The sequence below is a fragment of the Aphelocoma coerulescens genome, chromosome 2 (genome assembly GCF_041296385.1).
Source record: "Aphelocoma coerulescens isolate FSJ_1873_10779 chromosome 2, UR_Acoe_1.0, whole genome shotgun sequence".
Classification (NCBI taxonomy): domain Eukaryota; kingdom Metazoa; phylum Chordata; class Aves; order Passeriformes; family Corvidae; genus Aphelocoma; species Aphelocoma coerulescens.
In genome coordinates this window covers 93,887,913-93,903,131 of record NC_091015.1, presented here as the reverse complement: position 1 = coordinate 93,903,131, position 15,219 = coordinate 93,887,913, and positions in this window count along the sequence as shown.

Here is a 15,219-nt window from a genome sequence, read left to right as displayed (position 1 = left end):
TGTGGTCTAACCTCATAGTTGACACTTTTTTGAATATTAGGTAAGACTGGATAACCTCCCGAAGTCACTCTTGACCAGAAATTTTCTATCATCCTATGATCAACCTAGAAACCTTCCTGAATTTTCAGAAGTGCAAATAAGTAATTTTTTCCAATTCCAGCACTGTTCTAAATACGGCTATTAACACTATGCAAATAAGTAATTTCCTTTTGCACTAAAACTTTCCCTGTATAATTAGCTTCAGAGACTTTGTAACTCTTGGTCTACATAAAATGAACTATATTCAATACTTTCTCCATGTGCATTCAGTAACACCATGACAAAAACTATTAAAATTAATTCCTGTGAATCTATTTTTACAAACTACTGTGGCTTCTGTTCTCCAAGAATGATCCACAATTTTTAATTACATTTGGCAGAGAAGGAAAATTGGTTTTGTGTTTACAGACATTCTGGAGGAAATGAAATGTATTATTCAGTTCAACAGCTAATGCTTAATGATGGAACAGCAAAGTTGTTGTTTTTTGGGTTTTGGGTTTTTTTTTTTCATTTGTTTGTTTTGGTTTTGGGGTTTTTTTGAGAGGATTTTAACACATATATATCTCTCTAAAACATATTTCCTGCCCAGATCCTATAGCTACACTGGGAGAAGTAGCTATAGGAGAAGTAGAAGGCAAAACTTTCAGTCTCATACTAGGCAATTCTACTTGAAATGTCAAACCTGAGTATTCATTAATTAAGTACATGTAATAAAGAGAAAAAAAGATAAACCTATGGGTCACGATATTAATTTAGAAGACTGTACATACAGACATCAGTACTTATTCCAGAGATGTTGCTTTATGGAAGGTGGATCAGGTTCAGTGAAAGAAATGGGTATCACCCTTCTCCCCCAGAATAAAATGCTGGTCGTTAAAACACCTTTCAGGGATGTTGCAGATGTAGGAGGATGTCCTTTGAAGAAATCATGAAACTGGAAGATGGGTCTTCTAGCGAATGTTCTGAGTCTTGAGTCTGCCAGCAGACACCAGCTCTTCTGTTTGCACTGCTTTTTTGCTTCACTTATTATTTTTCTTATTAGACCTTTCAGCCTTTTTTAATCCCATCCCAAGTAATTTATCTCTGGAAGTTATTTTAACCATTTTTTCTTGACACCAATGCAATCCCAATATAGAAAAAGAAAATAAAAATGTACAAATAAACCCAAGCTCCATCAGTTCTGGAGAGGCCAACACATGTGACTAGCTATTTTAATGAAAAATATTGCAGGATGTTTCAGAACAGGGATGATTTCTATGAAGAAACTGTCCTGACAGAAATATCTTCAATCATGCTGAAACAGAACAAAGATTTTAAGAAATAAAACCGAAAAGTAAATACATAGACATTTTCAGAAGCTCTATGCAAAATATTTGCCATAATACACAAAAGAAAGTAAAACAATTAGTACCATGCACAATCCATACTTAACTCAGTTTCACAGATCATTCCTTAAAGCAGAAAGAAACTATGGATTTTATGTAAACAAAAATCCACCCTCAGTACATGAGCAATAACTGTGAGTACTCACTGGAGAATTACTTGTAGTGCAGGAAGATAACATTCAAAAATGAAAACTAATGCATGACGTATTAATAACTTGATATCATATAGCAAGAAGAAACATAACAGGGAAATAGTTGTTTTTTGAAGAACTACACCATTCTAAGCTCTATATCTTTTTTTACCATTTTTCTGTCATTCTATCTGTGATGATGATGGCAGAGATGTAGCACCTGTGTCTCTGCTATAGCTTACACCCCCTACATTCACAAGCAAGAGAATACTAGGACAGTTTTGTTTAACACTGTGCTCCTTTCCAGCAAAACACTTCAGAATCCTGCATGTGAAGTGACATGACACAAACAACATCAAAAGTGAACCCATTAGCAAGAGCAATCAGCCATTACTTGATAATCACTAAGCAGCGCTGTGCAATTCTCAAGTGGCCACAGTGTACGCTCCCTTGCTGTAGATGAAGAAAGGCAGTCATAATTTCCCTGAACAAAGTAACTGGTTATCTGGGAGTACCTGCCTAAAACTCTCAAAAAGAAGGAAATGTTCCCTCTTTTGTGTGTATGTGTTTTGAACAAAGGTTTGAAGCTTCAAATGCACCCAAAGCCAGCAATTTGATTAAATTGCTACCTCAAAAACCAATCTGCCTTTAACACTTTTCCAACTGGATGTGGAAGTCTACTTTAAATAGAGCTTTCCAGACTTCCAGACTTGCAGTGGGATTGTGATCACATATCACATAATGTTGAATGTACAGTCTAGAACTTGGCTATGATTTCCCGAAGTTATCCTTTATTTACACACCTTTTATCATAGGCTTCAAGGGTTAAAGAAATCTAAAGTCATCACATTTAGCGTAATTCAGCATTTGAGTTGAATGCTCGGCCTCAGTTGCTGATTTCAACCCTCAGGTATAATGTCCAGCTGTGAAGTTCCTCAGTGTGTCAGCTTTGTTATTGACAGCCACAAAAAATGACTGAGGCAATCATGAAACCAGAATGACAAAATACCACCTCAACCTTTCCATGATGATGCACCCTTTGTTTAGGAGCTCTTTGTCTGTCAAGAAGTGAAAAGGAGACATTATTTGTTACACATATACATTTGATACACAGAAGCACAGAACAATTTCTCTGGTTGTGCCATGTGTGAGTCAGTAACTGCATAATATTGTGCCTTTAGCAATAAAGATTCTTCTCATCATAATGTATGTGATGCCAATATGCATCTACACTTCCCAACACTACCCACAGCCATCTCAAATAATTTGGTCCATGCTTACTGTCCTCTAAGCAGTCCTTGTCTGGAACTGCATCTGTCAGTCCCATTGTTCCTAGATGGGCAATAGCTTGAAGTTAACCACTGACCTTGTAAGGCCGTTCTCCTCAAACTACCCTAGCATTAAAAGGGTAGGAAGGGGTTGAAAGGATTTATTTAAAACAACTGCACAATGCCACACCTGAAGAAATGAAAGAAAAAAAAGAATTTAATTTTCTTGTGCAAAAAGGTGCCTGTCCTGCTGCCCCTATTAATCAAAAAAATTGTAGAAGTTTTCTTAAGGTGATTAATCACATATGTAATCTTCTTACACTTTAAGCAGCATCAGCAGGAAGATCTTAGCTGTGAAGCACACTAACTTTGTGAGCAGTTTCTCTCCAGTACTCCTGAAGAGTTTTCTCAGCTTTTTTCCTCAAAAGTAAATTTTCTTCTAATTTATTGAAGAGATAGCAGGTATTCTTCTCATTAAATTAAGAACTGCTCTTTATGTTAAGGGTTTCATATCTATCTTATATTTTTAAACACATGCAAAATAGTTTTTAACAAATACTAATGAACATGGACTCAATGGAGTCAAAATGCAACAGTAATTACCTATCTCTGGAAAACATGACTTTGAGATGAAAGGTTTCAGAAATAAGTTTTCAAGGTCTACTGTTAAATTGCCCACAGATTCATAAGATCTTGTGTCCCTCCATGGTGCCTATCCCAACACCTAAGAAGAGGAAGAAGTGGTATCACAGAGTTTTGGCATAGTCTGCCTATTCTCTAAGCTCTGTGGTAGCAGGGTAACTTCGTGTAAGGCCTCACTGGTGTGACTTTGCTGGCCATCAGCTTGCCATTACCTTTCCTGAGATTATTTATTTTTAACACTGAGAAGAATTTTCTTACTTATTTCATTCTTGAATGTAAAATCTAATGCTAATATAACCACTTCAAGTACTAAGTTGGGCTCTGAGAAAATGATGTGATTCTTCTGTGAGTGAAATTAAGACACATCACTTTTTAAAAATAAGGATTCACAATGGGATTCCTTCTTTCCAGAATTCAGGAGAAAAGAAATCGTGTTTGCATATAATTTTAAATTGCTGTTCAATTTCAAAACAGTCTATTCACCAGAGCTAAAAAAATACTAAATCTAAAACCACCTCCTCATACAAATTTCTCTAAAAGCCTTAAAGGCTTTTAGAAAAGAAGAAAAGCCTTGGGATGGTGTAATTGCTGTGTTCTTCTACCCAAAGGGGTGCTAAAGAGCAAACACAGTCAGACTTTTCTCAGAGATGCATGAAGTAAAGAGTTGAGACAATACTTGGACTGAAGGACGGAAATTCCAAGCAGACAGAAGGAAAAATTCAACTCCACAAGAGTGTCTGAGCACTGCCACAGGCTGCTCAGAGAGGAAGGGCAATCTCCATCCTTAGAAATTTTCAAAACATGCCTAAATAAATTCCTGAACAAAACCCAGCTTTGAAGCCAATCCTGCCTGAAGCAAGAGATAGACTCCGGATGATACTATTTATTTACTGTGGGATTTTGGCCAGAAGAACATTCATACCAATACCTTAAACTCTAGGTCTGGTAGGGAAGAAAAATAGCTTTATTTCCAGCAGAACCAGGGGAAAACACAAGGTGCTTTGGGACCAAAACCACTCTACACATTTGCTTACCCTCCACTGTCTTTTATTGCCATGGTATTTCAACTCATTACAAACATGAATGCTTTTACCTCTTACTAGCCAAATATAACATTATCACCACTTCACAGACAGTGAATTAAACACACAAAGCAAAGACCTAATTATCTTGGCCAAAGGTCAAATGCAGAAGCTATAGCAAATTCAAGAGCAGAAACAAGTCTTCTAAATACTATCCTAGAGGCTTAATTTGAAGTATTCATTGTTTGAAAATGATTTATTTAAACTATTACCACAAAATAGTGAAGTAGTACCTGAGGTAACAAAGGATGCAAAATACTGCTTAGTTCCTACTTCAGGGATTGTAGCATAAATATGTGTTATTTATGTTGGTTATGTGATTTAATGGGAAAGCTAATACACCTTAGCAAGCTCTGACCTGGATCCAAATAATCTTGCTGACTATCCCAGTACAGGCAACAAGTAAAAATCAGATGTAACATTTACAATATTAAAATATTTACACTGTTGGCAAGGAACCTCTGCATGAAGCTTCATACTGAGTGGTGGACCAATTAGTACCTATAAATGTTTTATTAATGTCCACACTTTGAAGCAAATTTGGAATCAGAACTTAGCTGCTGCTACCTGGCCATAACTGATAAGGCAGGCAGGCATTCTGCAGCAATTTTTCACCAGTATACCATGAATGAAATGACAATAAACTAAACAGATCAGAAGTGGGAGGAAAAAAATGAAAAGAAAGAAAGAAAGAAAGAAAGAAAATTTAAAGGGTTAGAAATAATTTTCCAAGAAAAATGACAAATTAGTGCCCAGTGCCTCTGCCATGAGGGGCACACTCCAGCTTTGCTGCTGATGCCTCTCTTCCCACCCTTCCCCAAGTTTCATGACACTTGAAGCATCTGTCAGTCTTTGGTAGCTGTACTGTCCCTGTCAAGCCAAGTTTAGAAAGGGATCAAAAGCTTTTAGGACTGAATGAAAAGCTGAAAACTAACTCAAAATTCCTTAGAAAATTAGGATTAAAAGACAAAGTGCTATTATTTGTATTTATCTATTAATAATAACAGAGTGATATAGATGGAGTGTACGATTTTAGCCAGCTACCCTGTGTATTCTAACTAAAAGTTACACACAGAAACCCAAACAAGGCAGAAAATCTGTTCCCAGAATGGAGTCACTGGGAATTTATTTTAAAATTAATGGAAAGGCAGTACTGCAGCATCTAAGATAACTGTGAGACATACTGCTCTTACAGAATTTGAAGGATAAATGGAAAATGTGACTAAAGCTTTTTTTGTTTACCTGATGGAAAAGAGACAAATGCATATACCATTGATTACAGTACTAAATTCATTGAGGACAGCACAGATGTGTGAGTCATAATTGTCTACATGCCGCAAGCTTATGCTTTAAAGCCAGTCTCCTAATCCCCTTGCTGCTGCATTTCATCACATCAATATTTAGGAGGTTTTTAATGACTTTTCCCTAACAGCCTTTTGTACCAAGGAAAAGTATGCTTTCAGTAAAATACTGCATATAGATGAGTGGCCACACTCACCTGGTCGTTTTCAGCCAGGACATTCATATTCTTCCATATTTGTTCACAGTAGACTAGGAATCACTCAAAAATAAATGGGATTTTCAGAGAAAACAGCAGCACAAGAATCTGGCAAAGTGTATGCACGTGTGTGGTAGTGTGAGGTGGGTTTTTTTTTGTTTTGGGGTTTTTTTTTGGTGAGGGGTTTTTTTGTGAGTTTTTTTTTTTGTTTGATTGTTTTTATTTTAAATCTGACAGAATTATACCATAATGGAAATATATATGAGCACAGATAAAAAAATAAGGAGTACACAAAACCAAAATATTTGCCTTCAAAACTGACATAAGAGAAAGAGAATTTTTATTGAACTAATACTTAAAATACTTCTGCTCCAGATGTTAAAATCAACCTCTTCAGGGAGGTCTTTGGTTTCAAGTGCTCATTTACAAATATCCCTCTACAAGACCTCTTGTAGCCCAAGAGAGTCAACTCCTACCTATCCACTTCTACTCCTACCTAGCCACTTTTCCTGTGGTGGTGTCTACATGCATGGAATATGAGGACTTCATGCACAGGAACCCTCCAGTAAATAATTAATATTGATTGTGTAAGTTAATATTTGAAAAATATGTACTTGCAGAAATGGTTTGTCTGGAACTACTGTCAAACTGTAACTGAGACAGAGAAGAGACCACAAAGGCAGGTTACAAGGTCATCTATCCTCTCAAGAACAGAATTATGTCTTCAGTAAGGACAGAATGAATCCCATATTCAATTTTTGCCTAGGTCCTCCTTGAGTATTAGATGGAGAGGAACATCTCTACCAGCTGTTTACAGCCCATAACTAAATGCTTCTACTCAGCTTTTTACATAATACTACATGTCCTGCTTTAAGCTGGCAGGTGGCTGAACACCACACAGCCATTCACTCATTCCCCCTCAACAGTGGGATGGGAGAGAGAATAAGAAGGGTAAAAGTGAGAGAACTCGTGGGTTGAGATAAAGACAGTTTAATAGGGAAAGAAAAAGGTGTGCATGCAAACAAAGCAGAACAAGGAATTCATTCCCTACTTCCCATGGGTAGGCAGGTGTTCAGCCATCCCCAGGAAAACAAGGCTCCATCACACATAACCATGACTTGAGAAGACAAACACCATCACTCCAAACATGTCTCCCCCTTCCTTCTTCTTCTCCCAGGTTTACATGCTGAGTATGATGCCATATGGTATAAGATGTCCCTTTGGCCAGTCAGGCTCAGCTGTCCCACTGTATCCCTGCTAACTCCTTGTGCACCCCCAGTCTCCTCACTTGTGGGATGGGGTGAGGAGCAGAAAATGCCTTGGCTCTGTGTTAGAGCTACTCAGTGATAATAAAAACATGCCTGTGTTACCAATGCTATTGCCAGCATGAATCCAAACTGTGGCCTCATACTAGATACTATGAAAAAAACTAACTCTCTCCCAGTCCAAACCAGCACACTTCACAAAGTTGAAAGAAAATTAGGCAATAAACATTTCCTTTCATCTATTGTTAAAAAAGTACAAATATTACAAACTTTGCTTTTTGAAAGTATTCGGTAATGTTGCACATCCAGTTGAGGTTTTGTGCCCAAATATCAGAGCATTTTCTATTATGCACCCAGCTCACATCTTTAAAAATGCTCATCTTCTTTTTCTTTCTTGGGAGCTCCTAATTATTTCCTTCCCCTCCAGACCTTCCCAGTTCAGAGCTCAGCCATACTTTCTCCTTGATTCCATCTCCCTCGCTCTGTGAGTCACTTTCAGAATCAGGCTTCTCTTGCTGCCTTCCACACATCTCTGCCTCCACACTGATTCACAAACCCAGCCCCAGGTTGCCCAGCAGGTCCCAGTCTCAGCCCTGTGTTCTTCACACCTCTGCAGTGAGAGTCCTCCCCATGGCACTGTTGTCTGCTTTGTTCCTGTATGAATTTCATTAAAAATGCCCTGCTTTCAGCCTAACAACACTGTGTAACAACTATGAAAGAAGAAAAGCCTTTAGTTTAAAGAAGAAGAGTAGTATTGACAGTACTGCCTCTGAGGATTCTTATACTGCTTTTCCAAATGTACAAACAAAATGGTCTCAAATTTCAGCGTCATTAAAGATGAAGGCTTGCAAGTACATCATTACCTTGTGCTTTGCTGTCATTTATGGGCTCCATTAGGCTGATGGAGCTTTCTGACACTTTCTAACTCTTTCTGACAATCTTTTTTTTCCCCTTTTGTGTGTGTGCTTGTCTAGAAAAAGCAGAGGTTTAAAAAGACTGAATGGTTATCCCTGTTTTACGTACTGGGAGCTATTATCAAGCATCTCAAAGAGCTCTTTGTTAACCATTAAATACTATGGAAGAGGGGTTAATTAATTGTAGTGGTGTAAAAACACTTGGGAACATTTAGTTTTGAGCAGCCCTATAAAGTTACCACTTGTGTTGCCTGTTTATGTTTTCTCCCAGCAGTGTTTGTCGGTCTGCATCTTCTCATATTCATTGGTTTAAATCTATTTGCACATTCACCTTTTGTTCCTTAGTCCATGATCTGAAATTTTAAAGTGAACATGGGGTAACTGTGTTTTTGAGTGTTACAATATTTACCTGTGATGTGCTAGAGTGAAGCTATTTTGTGGAACAAAATTCTGTGCTCATTTGCACAGAAAACTTTATGTATTTCCAATGACTGCAGATTTTACCACTGGAAAAATGAGGGTATCTCAAGAGTGACTGTGTACAACGTGCCACATGGCAAAGAAAATTGCAGAGTGTAAGTCTAACTTGGGCATCCATGTCCCCACCATAGAAAAATAGCTCTTATCTCTGTTCTAATTCTGAGCAACAGCCACATTCTTCCCTCCTGCTGGAGGATTAACAATCCAAGTACTGGGTTCTTAATTACCTAGTATAAACATATTTCCCATTTCAGTGTGAAAAGAGAGAAAAAAATAGAAGTAAAACACAAACCAGAAGAGGTAAAGACTTACAGGATCCTGACATATGTGTTTTGTTTTTTTTTTTTTTTTTACTTACATAGCTGTGCTCCAAGATACCATTCTGTGGCAAAATGCAATAGCAGTTTATTGTATCACAAGGAAAAGTCCACTCAACTGTTTTTCTACCACAATTATTCCTCAAGCTTGCTGATAAACATTATTGTCTAATTTTAGCTCTGGACATATATCTAATGATTTTATTTCAAAGTATGTTAATGGCTGTCTCAGTGTCAGATCAGCTGCAGTCCATGCTACAGCAATAACCATTGTAACACCATTGACCACTGACATCACTGTCTCAGCGAACATTCTTAAGTAAAGAATGATAGCAATATACCAAATCAATATTTGCACCTTGTTCTTTATGGCTGCTTAGATATTGAAAATGTGTATTTCTTCTTGTCAGAATCAATATCTTTGATTCCTCTATACTTTAAAATTATGATTCAAGCTCCCAAGCTGTACAATGAGTAAAAAGCATATAACAACATCAAAAAAAATCTAGCAAAGTATGAGTTGGTATAGTGCATCCTTTATCTGCAACTGTAATTAATTCCTGGGAGATTAATTCCAGGAGAGTGTGTGAAAGGGACACTCCATCCTCCCTACCACTCATGTCTCCTTGCCACAGAATTTCTTCTGCTTAATTAAGGGGAGCTCTATTTCTTGTATGAGCAAGAGGCAAGGCAGAAAATATGGAGACAAATAAAAAGAAATGGATGTGGATTGGAGAAAGAGAATGAGAAATGTTACACAGGAAAAAAAAAACAAACAAACAAACAAACCCAAACCCACAAAAATAACCTGGGGAGAAGAGTTGGCCAGGGTGCAGTGATTAGTAGGTGTCAGGATGGAAGTGACTGACCAAAAAGGGACTGATGCAAAAAGGTGCTCTGAGTGGAAACAAAACTTCAAACAACCAAAAACATGAGATACAGCTGAGAAAATATCAGGAACAGGATGAGTAATATGAAGACTTTGTCTGCTTAAAGTAAGCAGACAAAGACTACCTCTATTATGTCCTTATGATGTCCTTGACAGAGCAATGCCTTCTCTAGCAGTTGTTCAAAACAGCTCATGTCTATCCTATCCATGGCTACTCCCAATTGGTGTGAAATGAGCACCTTCATGTTGCAGAACACCTGGAATAAGTTCCAGCTTGGTATCTGTTGCAAAGGCCTTTGCATCTACTCACTCATAGGCTTATCTACAAAGCTATACTTCATGTTCAGCTTGCATATGTTCTACACAGGCTGTGTGAGCACATCTTTTTAGTTTTAGCTGGCCTGCTCAGAGTCATATTCAAAAAATATTAATGAGAAGTTTTTCTGACCCTTTCTTGTTCATTGGCAGGGAGATTTTTTTGGTTGTGAAGATCTCGAAGTTCAATCCAGTATAGTAAAAAGCATGCAGATATGCTGGCCTCCAGTTTGCCTGTCATTCAGCTTGAGACCTTTAAGGTGTTTAAGATTCAGTGTGTCTTTATAGGTCACTCAGAATAATGACAGAATAATTTTTCTGTCTCTTACCCTGGGTTCTTAGTGCTTTCTGCTGAAGAGGTATGTTCAATAGACATGTTCTGTGCAGAGGGTCTTAATATGCTGTATAACATATTGATAATAACATGATAATAATGTCTACAATTGGGATCTCTGCTTGATACCCCATAACTTAATTTAAATCTGATCTTTCTTTGTGTCTTGACTATTGAGGCTGTGTATACCTTGGGACAGGAAGACTGCGCTCGGCTCACCTAGAATTTACTCCATAAAACCATCCAGTGACTCTTGCTCCAGTTACTTTCACTTACTTCCACCTTTGAGCAGACAGGAAATCCTTGTACAATGTTCATAAAATAACTAGAATTTCATAGGTATCATGAAGGCTGTATAGTTGACCTCACTACTAATAGGATAGATGAGGTTTTCTGGGAGGTGTTCAGAAAGCTGAAGTTGAAAGCAGTGCTCTGTGCTAATAAAACCATACAATACAAATGTCAAACAAAGGGATAAAGAAGTTTCCATATATATGTTCTCTGATTAATAATAAACTCAGGAAAAGCAGAGACAAAGATAAGTTTCTTGAGTGGAGAATAAGCATGCATGTAGAGTTTACAATAGAATGAAAGGAAATTTTCAAGTTTTAATGTTTGATTACCCACTTCTTCAGGGCAAACTTCTGTACAAGGCACTATCTGTACAAAATGCTAGAGTTTCCCAATCTTTTTTCTACTCCTGTTCCCAACCCTACAGTCCACCACCTGATAATACATTCTCTTTTATATCCTTGCTTGCAACAATAAGAAGATACATGTTCAGCTCAGAAGCCCACAGGAGTGGAACAGGCATAATTGTTGTCTTCTTGATGACTTCAGGAATTCTCAAAACGTGATCGAAGACTCGCCTTCAGAAGAGTTCCCTGGTTAGATGCTCTGACCAGGCTGCAGGGGTTTGAACAGCTGAACCCTATGGGTACATTACTGTTTTGGCTTAGTACAGGAGAGTGTTCTTGAAGAAAATGAGCCAGTAGTCACCACTTACCTTGTACTGGTTCTGTTCACAGTGCAGTTTTCATAGACCCAGAGCAATATAAAACTGGAAGATCCTCTCCAAGTGCTTTACCAGGAGATCCCCACCTCCTAAAGTGGGATAAAGATCCAAACCAATATGTTGATCACACTGAGCTGAACTACTCCAGAGTATACAAACCATTTAACTATTAAAAACTCATGCAACATTCATGAAATGAATTTCAGCCAATATTCATGTGCCTTCATATTGGCCGAGGAATTACAGCCTTCAATTATTTACAGATTCATTGTTCCTTTCTCACCCACCCATCCATCTTCTGTTTCAAAATCCTTTATCATCTTTACCTAACCTGTCTTCTTTTGCCATGCCCCACCAAATTTTTCTTTTATCACCTTCCATTTTCAGCAGTACTAGTAGTAGTAGCAGCAGCACTAGTACCTTCCTCCATTTTCTATTGTTAACTGCTGCAATGGTGTATCAAAACGGAAATGAATATGGAAAAAAATAATTGGGGACAAGTTGTTAATTCACATGGAGTTTGGATGGAGAAAAATGGCTGAAGAGCTGTGAGAAAGACCATCTAATCCAGAAAAAAAAAGGAGTATAAGGGATAAAATCATCAGAAGGCAATCTTAAGGTTGCTCTGAGAGCAGCAATGTGGATGCCTACAAATGATAGTGATACTGACCAGTGAATGACGCCCCTGTGTCTCTGAACTGGGCACTCGTGTGGACAGCCTTATTTCCTGGAATCACCGACTCTTTCACTCCAAGCAAATAAGAAAAGATTAGATAAGTGTCTATACAAATTACTTAGCTACACTTCATCTGCTAAAATGTAGAGAGTAGAGTATGAGATATTTTGAGAGTCCCTCAATATATCTGTAACTCTGATAGCTGAGTCAGTAATTCTGATACTTGAGTTATATTATAATACCCAAATATGATCACTTTGCAAAACAAATTACAGTTTAAATCTGAAATTTGGTAGATAAACTAACACAGGAAAATAAGAAATATTAATCAAATGCATTGCTGTTGATGGCTAAAGTGGTATCTTTCTCAGTTTCTGTTTAGCAGTTTCCTTTTCATGTGTCTTTAAAATAAATGAATGTGTTGATATGACAGATGAGACAAATAATGCCTTTCTTTATAAGTGTGGTTTATATTCTGAAATTCTTAAGCCTACCTATTCAATTCCAGCCCCATACATAAAAATGGCAAAATACCCCTCTTCCTATTGGGATGACATGAATGTGCAAAAATGCATGAAAACTTCTAGACAGAAACTTTTCAACAAATTTTCTTTTGCCTTTCACTTCTTAAGAACAAAGAGCAGTGCAATAAACACTGGATGATTTTATTTTATTTTGCTCTCCTTTGTGCCCCTTCAGACTTCTACCACAATCTGGATAGTCTCCATTGCCAATACGGATGTACTGTGTGACAGGAAAGATTAAAGCCCAAAAGAAATTCAAGAACTCAGTATACAAAGAATCACATAGGCAGTGAAGAGGAAAACCTCCATGAGACCACTTACTTTATTGAATTAAATTGTCTAAATATATGCAATATCTGTTCTGAGTTGATATGGAATAAATAAAAAACACACCCGACTCTTTGATACAGTCTATGGAGCTCATTCCATTTAATGACAAAATAACACTTTGGTGACAACTTTTCTTGTTTTCCCATCAGAAGAGTTGTTACAGTAGACTGTGAAGTTACAGAAGACTGCATATTTTCTTTTCACATCACTACTTCTTCCAAATAGTTTTTCTCTGAGTGAATATACACTGCCTTCAGCACAAATGGTCAAGAACATTTAGTGTAGGAAAAATGGCATATTTTGCTAGCAATTATCTATTTGTAATCTACAGTTGAGAGACCTTTTTTCCTGAACCCCTATTTTATCTGTTTAAGTGACTTGATTTGTAGAAGGTTTCTGAAAAATATTGTGTTGTTTTTAGTAATTTGACATTTGCAAAGAAGCCATTATTTAGTTCCCAAATTATTTCTACCGATTTGACATTTTAGGGGCTGAAATTCCATTTGCATGCAACCATTTGCATAGTTAATATACTAAAAATGATTATTTGAAAGAGGAGTAAACCTGCCTTCCCATACTATGACTGTGTAATTGAGGTCATAATTATCTTTCAGCTATTATTTATTCTCTATTCAATTTCACAATTCCTTACACAATGAGTCCCAATTCCAGAAAAAGACCTTTTGTTGTTTTTCTTTCTTTATCTGGTCTAAGCCTCTGATGTGCTTCCAGTGTTAGTTTTCCTAAATGAGTTGTTTCAATAGCTTCAGTCATAAAAATTGAAGACAAGACTAGAATGTTCCTACCATGGATGAATTATTATATATTTCAGGTTTAGTACCTGTTGTAGGCACTGTATATCTGTTTCTGAGGAAGAATCTTCATTTAACTCTACTTTGGCACTTGGATCTTAAACTGCAGTAATGACAATGAGTGCTGTACTTAATACTCAAGGCCACTATGGAGAAATGGGCATAACATATGAAAACATAGCATTGCTAGAGGTATTATCATTTGCCAAAAGGGTTAAAATATCTATATACATAACTATTATATATTATTTATAACAACGGGAAAAAGACCAATGCAGGGAAAAAAAGCTTATTAAAGTTGGAAATGCTAATGAGAATCGTGTGATGTATATTTTATTTAGGCTCCTGGAAAACTTTGGGTACGTTTTGAAGGGCTGTTTAATCAGCATTGTGTAGCCACACCTTAATCTGCGATAAGTAGTTTAGCAAATATTAGCTAGGGATTAATGTTGAACCTTTGTTATAGAACGTTTATCTAGGCAGAACAAAGTATAAACATCTCTCATGCAGAGCAGTGTCTCACCCAAAGAATATGACTCAGGGACAGAGCAAAGGATAAAGCAGTAGATGGTTTTAAAGAATTTGTTCTACCACCAATATTCTGAGCTTTACTTGTAGGTGACTGGGCTGTACTGTAGGACTCCGTTCTAAACCAACAAACAAACAAAATAAAATAAAAAAATCACAAAGCATAACATTGAAGTATGTAATACCCTATGAGTAATAATTATTCATTAATTACATTTCTTATCTGTGTAAAACAATCTAGGAAAGGATTTTGATGATTCAGAAATGGGGAAGTCATGGAATAAATGGAATCTGAACAGAAGATAAGAAATTCTTTTAAATTGAAAGGTACACAAGCAGCTTGAACTTTCAGTTTAAACATAAATAGGTAAAAGAGGGATTTATAAACACAAGGAAGAAAATATCCTGCATTTTTGCATTCTACGATGCTTTTCTAAAATACAGGGTTCTTTTAAAAATAAAAACTTTTCTTTTAAACTCATGTGTGATTATTCCTTACATTTATTTCCAAAGTGTTAAACAGGTTGCTTTCATAAAAGCCCTGGGCTTGCACTGAAACTGTGGTCTTCCATGAGAGGCTTGAATGCCTGGGGAATGAGGATGTTGCAAAAGATATTTCACAAGACGAATGCCATTTCAGTTCAATTTCTTGCACCCTTGGGTTGCTGTTGGCTATCAGCCATCACTGTCAGAAGTGAAGCTTAGAGCTCCAGAAAACAAAATAGAAAATAATATAGCGAAGCAGGAATCCTACTGAAAGCATAAAATGAATCAG